We start from the raw sequence: 16,344 nt of genomic DNA on the forward strand, positions 1-16,344 counted from the left end.
GGTGTTCAGTCGAGCAATCCAGCCTGGTGGAACGAAGCCAAGAAGCTCATCCAAAAAGAGGAAATGGTTCCTCAACATCACCTCGCTCAGGATGTCACCATGCCCAGTGCCAAAGAAGGAAACGTGATTCGATTTAAAGCATTGTGACGTCAATGTTGTAGCAGCTACCCATGTTACGCTGGTGGTCGTGAACAGTTATGGATCGGTTCCGCAGGTGCTCATGCCGCGTTGCTTGGTGTTCCTTGTAGCGTCGTAACTCTGGGTATTACACAAATTCAGCATTTTCGTGTCGCTGTCGTAAATGCAGGTGTTCACTCGAGCAATGTTGTCTCGTAGAACGAAGCCAAGGAAACTGAGCCAAAAAGACGAAATGGTTCCTCAACATCACCTCGCTCACGGTGTCACCATGCCCTGTGCCAAGGAACGAAACGTGACTCGATTTAAAGCAGTGTGACGTCAATATTGCAGCAGCTGCCCATGTTACGCTGGTGGCCGTGAACAGTGCGGGAACGGTTCCAGAGGTGGTGATGCCATGTTGCTCGATGTTCCTTGAAGCGGGATAACTCTCTGTATTACAGTAATTCTGCTTTTTCAGGGCGCTGTCGTAAATGCAGGTGTTCACTCGAGCAATGCTGTCGTGTAGAGCGAAGCCAAGAACCTTAATCAAAAAGACGAATTGGTGCCTCAACATCACCTCACTCAGGTTGTCACCATGCCCAGTGCCAAAGAACGAAACGTGACTCGATTTAAAGCAGTGTGACGTCAATGTTGCAGCAGCTTTCGATGTTAAGCTGGGGGCCGAGAACAGTGGTGGATCAGTTTCACAGGTGCTGATGCCGTGTTGCTCGATGTTCCTTGTAGCATCGTAACTCTCGGTATTACAGTAATTAAACGTTTTCACGTCGCTGTCGTAAATGCGGGTGTTCAATCTAGCAAAGCAGCCTGATAAAACGAAGCAAAGAATCTGAGTAAAAAAGACAAAATGGTTACTCAACATCACCTCGCTCAGGGTTCCACGATGCCCAGTTCCAAAGAACGAAATGTGACACTGATTTAAAGCAGTGTGAAGTCAATGTTGCAGGAGCTGCCGATGTTACGCTGGGGGCCGTGAACAGTGGGGAATCGGTTCCACAGGTGATGATGCCATGTTGCTCGATGTTCCTCGTAGCGTCGTGACTCTTGGTACTGCAGTAATTCAGCGTTTTCAGGTCGCTGTCGTAAATGCAGGTGTTCAGTCGAGCGATGCAGCCTGGCAGAACGAAGCCAAGAGCCTGAGCCAAAAAGACGAAATGGTTCATCAACATCACCTCGCTCAGTGTTCCCCCCTGCCCAGTGCGAAATTACGTAACGTTACACAATTTAAAGCAGTGTGACGGCAATGTTGCAGCAGCTACGATGTTATGCTGGGGGCCGTGAACACTGGTGGATTGGTTCCACACGTGTTGAAGCCGTGTTGCTCGATGTTCCTTGAAGCGTCGTAACTCTCGGTATTACCGTAATTCAGCATTTTCAGGTCGCTGTCCTTAATGCAGGTGTTCACTCGAGCAATGCACTCAGGTAGAACAAAGCCAAGTACCTGAACCAAAAAGAGGAAATGGTTCCTCAACATCACCTCGCTCAGGGTGCCACCATGCCCTGTGCCAAAGAATGAAACGTGACTCGATTTAAAGCAGTGTGACGTCAATGTTGCAGCAGATGCCGATGTTACGCTGGGGGCGGTGAACAGTGGTGGATCGGTTCCACAGGTGCTGACGCCGTGTTGCACGATGTTCCTTGTAGCGTCGTAACTCTCGGCATTACAGTAATTGAGCGTTTTCATATCGCTTTCGTAAATGCAGGTGTTCACTCGAACAATGCAGCCTGGTAGAACGAAGGAAAGAATATTAATCGAAAAGACAAAATGGTTCCTCAACATCGCCGCGCTCAGGGTGCCACCATGCCCAGTGCCAAAGAACAAAACGTGACTCGGTTTAAAGTAGTGTGATGTCGATGTTACAGCAGATGCCAATGTTACGCTGGTGGCCGTGAACAGTGGTGGAACAGTTCCACAGGTGCTGATGCCCTGTTGCTCGATGTTCCTTGCAGTGTCGTTACTCTGGGTATTACAGTAATTCAGCGTTTTCACGTCGCTGTCGTAAGTGCAGGTGTTCCCTCGAGCAATGCAGGTTGGTAGAACGAAGCCAAGAACCTGAACCAAAAAGTCGAAATTGTTCCTCAACATCACCTCGCTAAGGGTGAAGCCATGCCCAGTTCCAAAGAACGAAGCATTGGTAGATTTATAGCAGTGTGACGTCAATGTTGTTGCAGCTGCCGTTGTTACGCTGGGAATGGTGAACAGTGGTGGATCGGTTCTACACGTTCTGATACCGTGTTGCTCGATGTTCCTTGTAGCGCCGTAACTCTCGGCATTACTGTAATTCAGCGTTTTCATGTCGCTTTCGAAATATGCAGGTGTTCACTCGAGCAATGCAGCCTAGTAGAACGAAGCCAAGAACCTAATCCAAAAAGACGAATTGGTGTCTCAACATCACCTCGCTCAGGGTGTCGCCATGCCCAGTGCCAAAGAACGAAACCTGACTTTATTTAAAGCAGTGTGACGTAAATATTGCAGGTGCTGCCGATGTTACGCTGGGGGCCGTGAACAGTGGGGGATCGGTTCCACAGGTGATGATGCCATGTTTCTCGATGTTCTTTGTAGCGTCGTAACTCTCGGTATTACAGTAATTAAACGTTTCCAGGTCGCTGTCATAAATTCGGGTGTTCACTTAAGCAATGCAGCCTCGTAGGACGAAGCCAAGAACCTGAACAAAAAAACGAATTGATATTCCTCAGCATCACCTCGCTCAGAGTGCCACCATTCCCAGTTCCACACAACGAAACCTGACTCGATTTAAAGCAGTGTGAAGTCAATTTTGCAGGAGCTGCCGATGTTACGCTAGGGACCGTGAATAGTAGGTATTGGTTCCACAGGTGGTGATGCCATGTTGCTCGATGTTCCTTTAGCGTCGTAACTCTCGGTATTGCAGTAATTCAGCGATTTCAGGTCGCTGTCGTAAATGCAGGTGTTCACTTGAGCAATGCAGCCTGGTAGAACGAAGCAAAGAATCTGAATCGAAAATACAAAATGGTTACTCAACATCACCTCGCTCACGGTGTCACCATGCCCTGTGCCAAAGAACGAAACGTGACTCGATTTAAAGCAGTGTGACGTCAATGTTGCAGAAGCTGCCGATGTAACGCTGGTTGCCATGAACAGTGGGGGATCGGTTCCACAGGTGCTGATGCCGTGTTGCACGATGTTCTTTGTAACGTCGTAACTCTCGCCATTAAAGTAATTCAGCGTTTTCATATCGCTTTCGTAAATGCAGGTGTTCACTTGAGCAATGCAGCCTATTAGAACGAAGCCAAGAACCTGAACCAAAAAGACGAACTGGTGCCTCATCATCACCTCGCTCAGGTTGTCACCATGCCCAGTGCCAATGAACGAAACGTGTCTCGATTTAAAGCAGTGTGACGTCAATGTTGCAGCAGCTGCCCATGTTACGCTGATGGCCATGAACAGTGGTGGATCGGTTCCACAGGTGCTGATGCCGTGTTGCTCGATGTTTCTTGTAGCGTCGTAACTCTCGGTAATACAATAATTCAACTTTTTCAGGTCGCTGTCGTAAATGCAGATGTTCAGTCGAGCAATGCAGCCTGGTAGAACGAAGCCAAGAACCTCAACCAAAAAGACAAAATGGTTTCTCAACATCACCTCGATGAGGATGCAGCAATGCCCAGTGCCAAAGAACAAAACGTGACGCGATTTAAAACAGTGTGACGTCAATGTTGCAGCAGATGCCGATGTTACGCTGGGGCCATGAACAGTGGTGGATCGGTTCCACAGGTGCTGATGCCGTGTTGCTCGATGTTTCTTGTAGCGTCGTCACTCTGGGTATTACAGTAATTCAGCGTTTTCAGGTCGCTGTGTAAATGCAGGTGTTCACTCATGCAATGTAGCCTGGTAGAATGAAGCCAAGAACCTGAACCAAAAAGACGAAATGGTTCTTCAATATTACTTCGCTCAGGGTGTCACCATGCCCAGTTCTTAAGAATGAAACGTAACTCGATTTAAAGATGAGTGACATCAATGTTGCTTCAGCTGCCTATGTTACGCTGGTGGCCGAGAACAGTGGTTGATCGGTTTCACCGGTGCTGATGCCGTCTTGCTCGATGTTCCTTGTAGCGTCGTATCTTTCGGTATTACAGTATGTAAGCATTTTCAGGTCGCTGTTGTAAATGCAGGTGTTCAATCGAGCAATCCAGCCTGGTAGAACGAAGCCAAGAAGCTCATCCAAAAAGACGAAATGGTTCCTCAACATCACATCGATCAGGGTGACACCATGCCCAGTGCCAAAGAACGAATCGTGACTCGATTTAAAACAGTGTGACGTCAATGTTGCAGCAGCTGCCGATGTTATGCTGTGGCCATGAACAGTGGTGGATCGGTTCCACAGGTGCTGATGCCGTGTTGCTCGATGTTCCTTGTAGCGTCGTATCTCTCGGTATTACAGAATTTAAGCATTTCCAGGTCGCTGTCGTAAATGCAGGTGTTCAGTCGAGCAAAACAGCCTGGTAGAACGAAGCAAGAACCTCATCCAAAAAGACGAAATGGTTCCTCAACATCACCTCGCTCAGGGTGCCACCATGCCCAGTTCTAAAGAACTGAACGTGACTCGATTTAATGCAGTGTGACGTCAGTGTTGCAGCAGCTGCCGATGTTACGCTGGGGGCCGTGAACAGGAATGGATCGGCTGCACAGTTGCTGAGCTGTGTTGCTCGATATTCCTTGTAGCGTCGTGTCTCTCGGTATTACATTAATTCAGCGTTTTCAGGTCGCTGTCGTAAATGCAGGTGTTCACTCGAGGAATGCAGCCTTTTAGAACGAAGTCAAGAACCTGAACGAAAAAGACGATATGGTGCCTCATCATCACCTCGTTCAGGATGTCACCATGCCCAGTGCCAAAGAACGAAACGTGACTCGATTTAATGCAGTGTGACGTCAATGTTGCAGCAGCTATCCATGTTACGCTGGTGGTCGTGAACAGTGGTGGATCGGTTCCACAGGTTCTCATGCCGTGTTGCTCGATGTTCCTTGTAACGACGTAAGTCTCGGTATTACAGTAATTCAGCGTTTTCAGGTCGCTGTCGTAAATGCAGGTGTTCACTCGAGCAATGCACTTTGGGAGAACGAAGCCAAGAAGCTGAACAAAAAAGTCGAAATGGTTCCTCAACATCACCTCGCTCAGGGTGAAACCATGCCCAGTTCCAAAGAACGAAGCGTGATTAGATTTATAGCAGTGTGACGTCAATGTTGCAGCAGCTGCCGTTACGCTGTGGACGGTGAACAGTGGTGAGTCGGTTCTACACTTTCTGATGCCGTGTTGCTCGATGTTCCTGGCAGCGTCGTAACACTCGGTAGTACCGTAATTCAGCGTTTTCAGGTTGCAGTCTTAAATGCAGGTGCTCACTCGAGAAATGCAGTCTGGTAGAACAATGCCAAGTACCTGAATCAAAAAGAGGAAATGGTTCCTCAACATCACCTCGCTCAGTGTGCCACTATGCCCAGTGCCAAAGAACGAAACGTGACTCGAATTAGAGCAGTGTGAAGTCAATGTTGCAGCGGCTACCGATGATACGCCGGGGGCCGTGAACAGTGGTGGATCGGTTACACAGGCGCTGATGCCATGTTGCTCGATGTTCCTTGTAGCGTCGTAACTCTCAGTATTATTGTATTTTAGCGTTTTCAATTCGCTGTCGTAAATGCAGGTGCTCAATCGAGCAATGCAGCCTGGTAGAAAGAAGCCAAGAACCTGAACCGAAAAGCCGAAATGGTCCCTCAACATCAGCTCGCTCAGGGTGCCACATGCCCAGTGCCAAATAACGAAACTCGACTCGATTTAAAGCAGTGTGACGTCAATATTGCAGCAGCTGCCGTTGATACGCTGGTGGCCGTTAACAGTAGTGGATCGCTTCCACAGGTGCTGCTGCCGTGTTGCTCGATGTTCCTTGCAGTGTCGTAACTCTGGGTATTAAAGCAATTCAGCGTTTTCACGTCGCTGCCGTAAATACAGGTGTTCACTCGAGCAATGCACCTTGGTAGAACGAAGCCAAGAATTGGAACCAAAGTGAGGAAATGGTTCCTCAACATCACCTCGCTCAGGGTGAAACGATGCCCAGTTCCAAAGAACGAAGCATGACTAGATATATAGCAGTGTGACGTCATTGTTGCAGCAGCTGCCGTTGGTATGCTGGGAAGGGTGAACAGTGGTGGGTCGGTTGTACACGTTCTGATGCCGTGTTGCTCGATGTTCCTTGTAGCGTCGTAACTCTCGGCATTACAGTAATTCAGCGTTTTAATATCGTTTTCGTATATGCAGGTGTTCACTCGAGCAATGGAGCCTAGTAGAACGAAGACAAGAACCTGAACCAAAACGACGAATTGGTGCCTCAACATCACCTCGCTCAGGGTGTCGCCATGCCCAGTGCCAAAGAACGAAACGTGACTCGATTTTAAGCAGTGGGACGTCAATGTTGCAGCAGCTGCCGATGTTATGCTGGGGGCCGTGAACAGTGGTGGATTGGTTCCACACGTGTTGAAGCCGTGTTGCTCGTGTTCCTTGTAGCGTCGTAACTCTCGGTATTACCGTAATTCAGCATTTTAAGGTCGTTGTCCTTAATGCAGGTGTTCACTCGAGCAATGCACTCTGGTAGAACAAAGCCAAGTACCTGAACCAAAAAGAGGAAATGGTTCCTCAACATCACCTCGCTCAGGGTGCCACCATGCCCTGTGCCAAAGAATGAAACGTGACTCCATTTAAAGCAGTGTGATGTCAATGCTGCAGCCACTACCGATGTTACGCTGGGGACAGTGAACAGTGGTGGATCGGTTCCACAGGTGCTGAAGCCGTGTTGCACGATGTTCCTTGTAGCGTCGTAACTCTCGGCATTACAGTAATTCAGCGTTTTTATATCGCTTTCGGAAATGCAGGTGTTCAGTCGAACAATGCAGCCTGGTAGAACGTAGCAAAGAATCTTATTCAAAAAGAGAAAATGGTTCCTCAACATCGCCGCGCTCAGGGTGCCACCATGCCCAGTGCCAAAGAACGAAACGTGACTCGGTTTAAAGTAGTGTGATGTCGATGTTACAGCAGATGCCCATGTTACGCTGGTGGCCATGAACAGTAGTGGATCGGTTCCACAGGTGCTGATGCCGTGTTGCTCGATGTTCTTTGCAGTGTTATAACTCTGGGTATTGCAGTAATTCAGCGTTTTCACGTCGTTGCCGTAAATATAGGTGTTCACTCGAGCAATGCAGCTTGATAAAATGAAGCCAAGAATCAGAACCAATATGACGAAATGGTTACTCAACATCACCTCGCTCAGGGTGAAACCATAACCAGTTCCAAAGAAGGAAGCATGATTCGATTTAAAGGAGTGTGAAGTCAATTTTGCAGGAGCTGCCGATGTTACGCTAGGGACCGTGAACAGTAGGGATCGGTTCCACAGGTGGTGATGCCATGTTGCTCGATGTACCTTGTAGCGTCGTAACTCTCGGTATTGCAGTAATTCAGAGTTTTCAGGTCGCTGTTGTAAATGCAGGTGTTCACTCGAGCAATGCAGCCTGGTAGAACGAAGCAAAGAATCTGAATCGAAAATACAAAATGGTTCCTCAACATCACCTCGCTCAGGGTTCCACCATGCCCCAGTTCTAAAGAACGAAATGTGACTCGATTTAAAGCAGTGTGACGTCAATGTTGCAGCAGCTACGATTTTATGCTGGGGGCCGTGAACAGTGGTGGATCGGTTCCACAGGTGCTGATGTCGTGTTGCTGGATGTTCCTTGCAGTGTCGTAACTCTGGGTACTACAGTAATTCAGCGTTTTTACGTCACTGCCGTAAATACAGGTGTTCACTCGAGCAATGCAGCTTGGTAGAAAGCAGCCAAGAACCTGAACCCAAAAGACGAAATAGTTTCTCAGCATCACCTCACTCAGGGTAGCACAATACCGAGTGCCAAATAACGAAACGTGACACGATATAAAGCAGTGTGACATCAATGTTTCAGCAACTGCCGATGTTACGCTGGGGGCCATGAACGGTGGTGGATCGTTTCCGCACGTGCTGATGTCGTGTTGCTCGATGTTCCTTGTGGCGTTGTAACTCTCGTTATTACAGTAATTCAGCGTTTTCAGGTCGATGTCTTGATTGCAGGTGTTCACTCGAGCAATGAAGTCAGGTAGAACGAAGCCAAGAACCTGAACCAAAAAGACGAAATGGTCCCTCAACATCACCTCGCTCAGGGTGCCACATGCCCAGTGCCAAATAACGAAACTCGACTCGATTTAAAGCAGTGTGACGTCAATGTTTCAGCATCTGCCGTTGATACGCTTTTGGCCGTTAACAGTGGTGGATCGGTTCCACAGGTGCTGATGCCATGTTGCTCGATGTTCGTTGTAGCGTCGTAACTCTCGGTATTACAGTAATTCAGTGTTTTCAGGTCGCGGTCGTAAATGCAGGCGTTCGCTCGCGCAATGCAGCCTGGTAGAACGAAGCCAAGAACCTGAACCAAAAAGACGAAATTTTTCCTCAACATCACCTCGCTCAGGGTGTCACCACGCCTGTGCCAAAGAACGAAATGAGACTCGATTTAAAGCAGTGTGACGTCAATAATGCAGCAGCTGCCCATGTTACGCTGGTGGCGGTGAGCAGTGGGGGATCGGTTCCACAGGTGGTGATGCCATGTTGCTCGAATTTTTCTTGTAGCGTCATAACTCTCGGTTATACAGTAATTCAGCCTATTCATGCCGCTGTCGTAAATGCAGATGTTCACTCGAGCAAAGCAGCCTGGTAAAACGAAGCCAAGAACCCGTATCAAAAAGACGAAATGGTGCCTGAACATCACCTCGCTTAGGTTGTCACCATGCTCAGTACAAAGAACGAAACGTGACTCAATTTAAAGCAGTGTAACGTCAATTTTGCAGCTGCCCATGCTACGCTGGTGGCCGTGAACAGTGGGGGATCGGTTCCACAGGTGCTGATGCTGTGTTGCTCGTTGTTCCTTGTGGCGTCGTAATTCTCGGAATTACAGTAATTCAGCGTTTTCATATCGATTTCTTAAATGCAGGTGTTAACCTCGAGAAATGCAGCCTATTAGAACGAAGCCGAGAACCTGAACCAAAAAGACGTATTGGTGCCTCAACATCACCTCGCTCTGGTTGTCACCATGCCCAGAGCCAATGAACGAAACGTGACTCGATTTAAAGCAGTGTGACGTCAATGTTGCAGCAGCTGCCCATGTTACACTGGTGGCCGTGAAAAGTAGTGGATCGGTTCCACAGGTACTGATGCCGTGTTGCTCGATGTTCCTTGTAGCGTCGTAACTCTCGGTTTTACAGTAATTCAGCGTTTTCAGGTCGCTGTCGTAAACGCAGGTGTTCATTTGAGCAATGCAGCCTGGTAAAACGAAGCCAAGAACCTTTATCAAAAAGACAAAATGGTGCCTCAACATCACCTCGCTCAGGTTGTCACCATGCTCAGTGCCAAAGAACGAAACGTGACTCGATTTAAAGCAGTGTAACGTCAATTTTGCAGCTGCCCATGTTACGCTGGTGGCCGTGAACAGTGGTGGATATTTTCCACAGGTGCTGATGCCGTGTTGCTCGATGTTCCTTGTAGCGTTGTAACTATCGGCTTTACAGTAATTCAGCGTTTTCAGGTCACTCTCGTAAATGCAGGTGTTCACTCGAACAATGCAGCCTAGTAGAACGAAGCAAAGAACCTTAATCAAAAAGACAAAATGGTTCCTCAATATCGCCGCGCTCAGGTTGCCGCCTTGCCCAGTGCCAAAGAACGAAACGTGATTCGATTTAAAGCAGTGCGAGGTCAATGTTGCAGCAACAACCCATGTTACGCTGGTGGTTGTGAACAGTGGTGGATCGGTTCCGCAGGTGCTCATGCCGCGTTGCTTGGTGTTACTTGTAGCGTCGTAACTCTGGGTATTACACAAATTCAGCATTTTCATGTCGCTGTCGTAAATGCAGGTGTTCACTCGAGCAATGCTGTCTGGTAGAACGAAGCCAAGGAAACTGAGCCAAAAAGACGAAATGGTTCCTCAACATCACCTCGCTCAGGGTGTCACCATGCCCTGTGCCAAGGAACGAAACGTGACTTGATTTAAAGCAGTGTGACGTCAATGTTGCAGAAGCTGCCGATGTTACGCTGGTTGCCATGAACAGTGGGGGATCGGTTCCACAGGTGCTGATGCCGTGTTGCTCGTTGTTCCTTGTGGCGTCGTAATTCTCGGCATAACAGTAATTCAGCGTTTTCATATAGATTTCTTAAATGCAGGTGTTCACTCGAGCAATGCAGCCTATTAGAATGAAGCCGAGAACCTGAACCAAAAAGACGTATTGGTGCCTCAACATCACCTCGCTCTTGTTGTCACCATGCCCAGTGCCAATGAAGGAAACGTGACTCGATTTAAAGCAGTGTGACGTCAATGTTGCAGCAGCTGCCCATGTTACACTGGTGGCCGTGAAAAGTAGTGGATCGGTTCCACAGGTACTAATGCCGTGTTGCTCGATGTTCCTTGTAGCGTCGTAACTCTCGGTTTTACAGTAATTCAGCGTTTTCAGGTCGCTGTCGTAAATGCAGGTGTTCAGTCGAGCAATGCTGTCGTGTAGAGCGAAGCCAAGAACCTTAATCAAAAAGACGAAATTGTGCCTCAACATCACCTCGCTCAGGTTCTCACCATGCCCAGTGCCAAAGAACGAAACGTGACTCGATTTAAAGCAGTGTGACATCAATGTTGCAGCAGCTTTCGATGTTACGCTTGGGGCCGTGAACAGTGGTGGATCGGTTCCACAGGTGCTGATGCCGTGTTGCTCCATGTTCCTTGTAGCGTCGTTACTCTCGGATATACAGCAATTCAGCGTTTTCAAGTCGCTGTCGTAAATGCAGGTATTCACTCGAGCAATGCTGTCTGGTAGAACGAAGCCAAGAACCTGAGCCAAAAAGACTAAATGGTTCCTCAACATCACCTCGCTCAGGGTGTCACCATGCCCAGTGCCAAAGAACGTAACGTGAATCGATTTAAAGCAGTGTAACGTCAATTTTGCAGCTGCCCATGTTACGCTGGTGGCCGTGAACAGTGGTGGATATTTTCCACAGGTGCTGATGCCGTGTTGCTCGATGTTCCTTGTAGCGTTGTAACTATCGGCTTTACAGTAATTCAGCGTTTTCAGGTCACTGTCGTAAATGCAGGTGTTCACTCGAACAATGCAGCCTGGTAGAACGAAGCAAAGAACCTTAATCAAAAAGACAAAATGGTTCCTCAATATCACCGCGCTCAGGTTGCCGCCTTGCCCAGTGCCAAAGAACGAAACGTGACTCGGTTTAAAGTAGTGTGATGTCAATGTTACAGCAGATGCCCAAGTTACGCTGTTGGCCGTGAACAGTGGAGGATCGGTTCCGCAGGGGCTGATGTCGTGTTGCTGGATGTTCCTTGCTGTGTCGCAACTCTGGGTATTACAGTAATTCAGCGTTTTCACGTCACTGCCGTAAATACATGTGTTCACTCGAGCAATGCAGCTTGGTAGAACGAAGCCAAGAACCTGAACCCAAAAGACGAAATGGTTCCTCAGCATCACCTCACTCAGGGTAGCACAATACCGAGTGCCAAATAACGAAACGTGACACGATTCAAAGCAGTGTGACATCAATGTTTCATCAACTGCCGATGTTACGCTGGGGGCCGTGAACAGTGGTGGATCGTTTCCGCACGTGCTGATGTCGTGTTGCTCGATGTTCCTTGTAGCGTTGTAACTCTCGTTATTACAGTAATTCAGCGTTTTCAGGTCGATGTCTTGATTGCAGGTGTTCACTCGAGCAATGAAGTCAGGTAGAACGAATCCAAGAACCTGAACCAAAAAGCCGAAATGGTCCCTCAACATCCCCTCGCTCAGGGTGCCACATGCCCAGTGCCAAATAACGAAACTCGACTCTATTTAAAGCAGTGTGACGTCAATGATGCAGCATCTGCCGTTGATACGCTGGTGGCCGTTAACAGTGGTGGATCGGTTCCACAGGTGCTGATGCCATGTTGCTCGATGTTCGTTGTAGCGTCGTAACTCTTGGTATCACATAATTCAGCGTTTTCAGGTCACTGTCGTAAATCCAGGTGTTCACTGGAGCAATGCAGCCTGGCAGAACGAAGCCAAGAACCCGAACACAAAAGACGTATTGGTGCCTCAACATCACCTCGCTCTGGTTGTCACCATGCCCAGTGCCAATGAACGAAACGTGACTCGATTTAAAGCAGTGTGACGTCAATGTTGCAGCAGCTGCCCATGTTACGCTGGTGGCCGTGAACAGTGCGGGAACGGTTCCACAGGTGGTGATGCCATGTTGCTCGATGTTCCTTGAAGCGTGATAACTCTCTGTATTACAGTAATTCTGCTTTTTCAGGGCGCTGTCGTAAATGCAGGTGTTCACTCGAGCCATGCTGTTGTGTAGAGCGAAGCCAAGAACCTGAATCAAAAAGACGAATTGGTGCCTCAACATCACCTCACTCAGGTTGTCACCATGCCCAGTGCCAAAGAACGAAACGTGACTCGATTTAAAGCAGTGTGACGTCAATGTTGCAGCAGCTTTCGATGTTAAGCTGGGGGCCGAGAACAGTGGTGGATCAGTTTCACAGGTGCTGATGCCGTGTTGCTCGATGTTCCTTGTAGCATCGTAACTCTCGGTATTACAGTAATTAAACGTTTTCACGTCGCTGTCGTAAATGCGGGTGTTCAATCTAGCAATGCAGCCTGATAAAACGAAGCAAAGGATCTGAGTAAAAAAGACAAAATGGTTACTCAACATCACCTCGCTCAGGGTTCCACCATGGCCAGTTCCAAAGAACGAAATGTGACACTGATTTAAAGCAGTGTGAAGTCAATGTTGCAGGAGCTGCCGATGTTACGCTGGGGGCCGTGAACAGGGGGGATCGGTTCCACAGGTGATGATGCCATGTTGCTCGATGTTCCTCGTAGCGTCGTGACTCTCGGTACTGCAGTAAGTCAGCGTTTTCAGGTCGCTGTCGTAAAGGCAGGCGTTCACTCGAGCCATGCATATTATTAGGACGAAGCCAAGAACCTGAACCAAAAAGACGAAATGGTTCTTCAATATTACTTCGCTCAGGGTGTCACCATGCCCAGTTCTTAAGAATGAAACGTAACTCGATTTAAAGATGAGTGACATCAATGTTGCTTCAGCTGCCTATGTTACGCTGGTGGCCGAGAACAGTGGTTGATCGGTTCCAGCGGTGCTGATGCCGTGTTGCTCGATGTTCCTTGTAGCGTTGTATCTTTCGGTATTACAGTATGTAAGCATATTCAGGTCGCTGTTGTAAATGCAGGTGTTCAATCGAGCAATCCAGCCTGGTAGAACGAAGCCAAGAAGCTCATCCAAAAAGATGAAATGGTTCCTCAACATCACATCGATTAGGGTGACACCATGCCCAGTGCCAAAGAACGAATCGTGACTCGATTTAAAACAGTGTGACGTCAATGTTGCAGCAGCTGCCGATGTTATGCTGTGGCCATGAACAGTGTTGGATCGGTTCCACAGGTGCTGATGCCGTGTTGCTCGATGTTCCTTGTAGCGTCGTATCTCTCGGTATTACAGTATTTAGGCATTTTCAGGTCGCTGTCGTAAATGCAGGTGTTCAGTCGAGCAAAACAGCCTGGTAGAACGAAGCAAGAACCTCATCCAAAAAGACGAAATGGTTCCTCAACATCACCTCGCTCAGGGTGCCACCATGCCCAGTGGCTAAGAACTGAACGTGACTCGATTTAATGCAGTGTGACGTCAATGTTGCAGCAGCTGCCGATGTTACGCTGGGGGCCGTGAACAGGAATGGATCGGCTGCACAGTTGCTGAGCTGTGTTGCTCGATATTCCTTGTAGCGTCGTGTCTCTTGGTATTACAGTAATTCAGCGTTTTCAGGTCGCTGTCGTAAATGCAGGTGTTCACTCGAGGAATGCAGCCTTTTAGAACGAAGTCAAGAACCTGAACGAAAAAGACGAAATGGTGCCTCATCATCACCTCGTTCAGGATGTCACCATGCCCAGTGCCAAATAACGAAACTCAACTCGATTTAAAGCAGTGTGACGTCAATGTTGCAGCAGCTGCGGATATTATGCTGGGGGCAGTGAAGAATGGTAGATCGGTTCCACACGGGCTGATTCCCTGATGCTAGATGTTCCTTGTAGCGTCCTAACTCTTGGTATCACATATTTCAGCGTTGTCAGGTCGCTGTCGTAAATCCAGGTGCTCACTGGAGCAATGCAGCCTGGCAGAACGAAGCCAAGAACCTGAACCCAAAAGACGAAATGGTTCCTCAACATCACCTTGTTTAGGGTGCCACCATGCCCAGTGCCAAAGAACAAAACATGACTCGATTTAAAGCAATGTGACATCAATGTTGCAGCAGCTGCCGATGTTACGCTCGGGCTATGAACAATGGCCGATCGGTTCCACTGGTGCTGATGCCGTGTCGCTCGATGTTCCTTGCAGCGTTGTAACTCTCGGTATTACAGTAATTCCGCGTTTTCTGGACGCTGTTGTAAAGGCAGGCGTTCACTCGAGCCATGCATATTATTAGGACGAAGCCAAGAACCTGAACCAAAAAGACGAAATGGTCCCTCAACATCACCTCGCTCAGGATGTCACCATGCCCAGTGCCAAAGAAGGTAACGTGACTCGATTTAAAGCAGTGTGACGTCAATGTTGCAGCAGCTACTCATGTTACGCTGGTGGCCGTGAACAATGGCGGATCGGTTCCACAGGTGCTGATGCCGCGTTGCTTGATGTTCCTTGCAGTGTCGTAACTCTGGGTATTATTGTAATTTATCGACTTCAGGTCACTGTCGTAAATGCAGGTGTTCACTCGAGCAATTCAGCTTGGTAGAGCGAAGCCAAGAATCGGAAATAAAGTGAGGAAATGGTTCCTCAACATCTCCTCGCTCAGGGTGAAACCATGCCCAGTTCCAAAGAACGGAGCATGACTAGATTTATAGCAGTGTGACGTCAATGATGCAGCAGCTTCCGTTGTTACGCTGGGAATGGTGAACAGTGGTGGGTCGGTTGTACACGTTCTGATGCCGTGTTGCTCGATGTTCCTTGTAGCGTCGTAACTCTCGGCATTACAGTAATTCAGCGTTTTAATATCGGTTTCGTATATGCAGGTGTTCACTCGAGCAATGTAGTCTAGTAGAACGAAGACAAGAACCTGAACCAAAAAGACGAATTGTTGCCTCAACATCACCTCGTTCAGTGTGTCGCCATGCCCAGTGCCAAAGAACGAAACGTGAGTCGAGCTTAAGCAGTGTGACGTCAATGCTGCAGCAACTTTCGATGTTAAGCTGGGGGCAGTGAACAGTGGCGTATCAGTTCCACAGGTGCTGATGCCGTGTTGCTCGATGTTCCTTGTAGCATCGTAACTCTCGGTATTACAGTAATAAACGTTTTCACGTCGCTGTCGTAAATGCGGGTGTTCAATCTAGCAATGCAGCTTGATAGAACGAAGCAAAGAATCTGAGTAAAAAAGACAAAATGGTTACTCAACATCACCTCGCTCAGGGTTCCACCATGCCCAGTTCCAAAGAACGAAATGTGACACTGATTTAAAGCAGTGGGAAGTCAATGTTGCAGGAGCTGCCGATGTTACGCTGGGGGCCGTGAACAGTGGGGAATCGGTTCCACAGGTGGTGATGCCATGTTGCTCGATGTTACTCGTAGCGTCGCAACTCTCGGTATTGCAGTAATTCAGCGTTTTAATATCGCTTTCGTATATGCAGGTGTTCACTCGAGCAATGCAGCCTAGTAGAACGAAGACAAGAACCTGAACCAAAAAGACGAATTGGTGCCTCAACATCACCTCGCTCAGGGTGTCGCCATGCCCAGTGCCAAAGAACGAAACGTGACTCGATTTTAAGCAGTGTGATGTCAATGCTGCAGCCGCTACCGATGTTACGCTGGGGACCGTGAACAGTGGTGGATCGGTTCCATACGTGTTGAAGCCGTGTTGCTCGTGTTCCTTGTAGCGTCGTAACTCTCGGTATTACCATAATTCAGCATTTTCAGGTCGTTGTCCTTAATGCAGGTGTTCACTCGAGCAATGCACTCTGGTAGAACAAAGCCAAGTACCTGAACCAAAAAGGGGAAATAGTTCCTCAACATCACCTCGCTCAGGGTGCCACCATGCCCTGTGCCAAAGAATGAAACGTGACTCGATTTAAAGCAGTGTGATGTCAA

This window comes from Amblyomma americanum, chromosome 6 (genome assembly GCF_052857255.1).
Source record: "Amblyomma americanum isolate KBUSLIRL-KWMA chromosome 6, ASM5285725v1, whole genome shotgun sequence".
Lineage (NCBI taxonomy): Eukaryota > Metazoa > Arthropoda > Arachnida > Ixodida > Ixodidae > Amblyomma > Amblyomma americanum.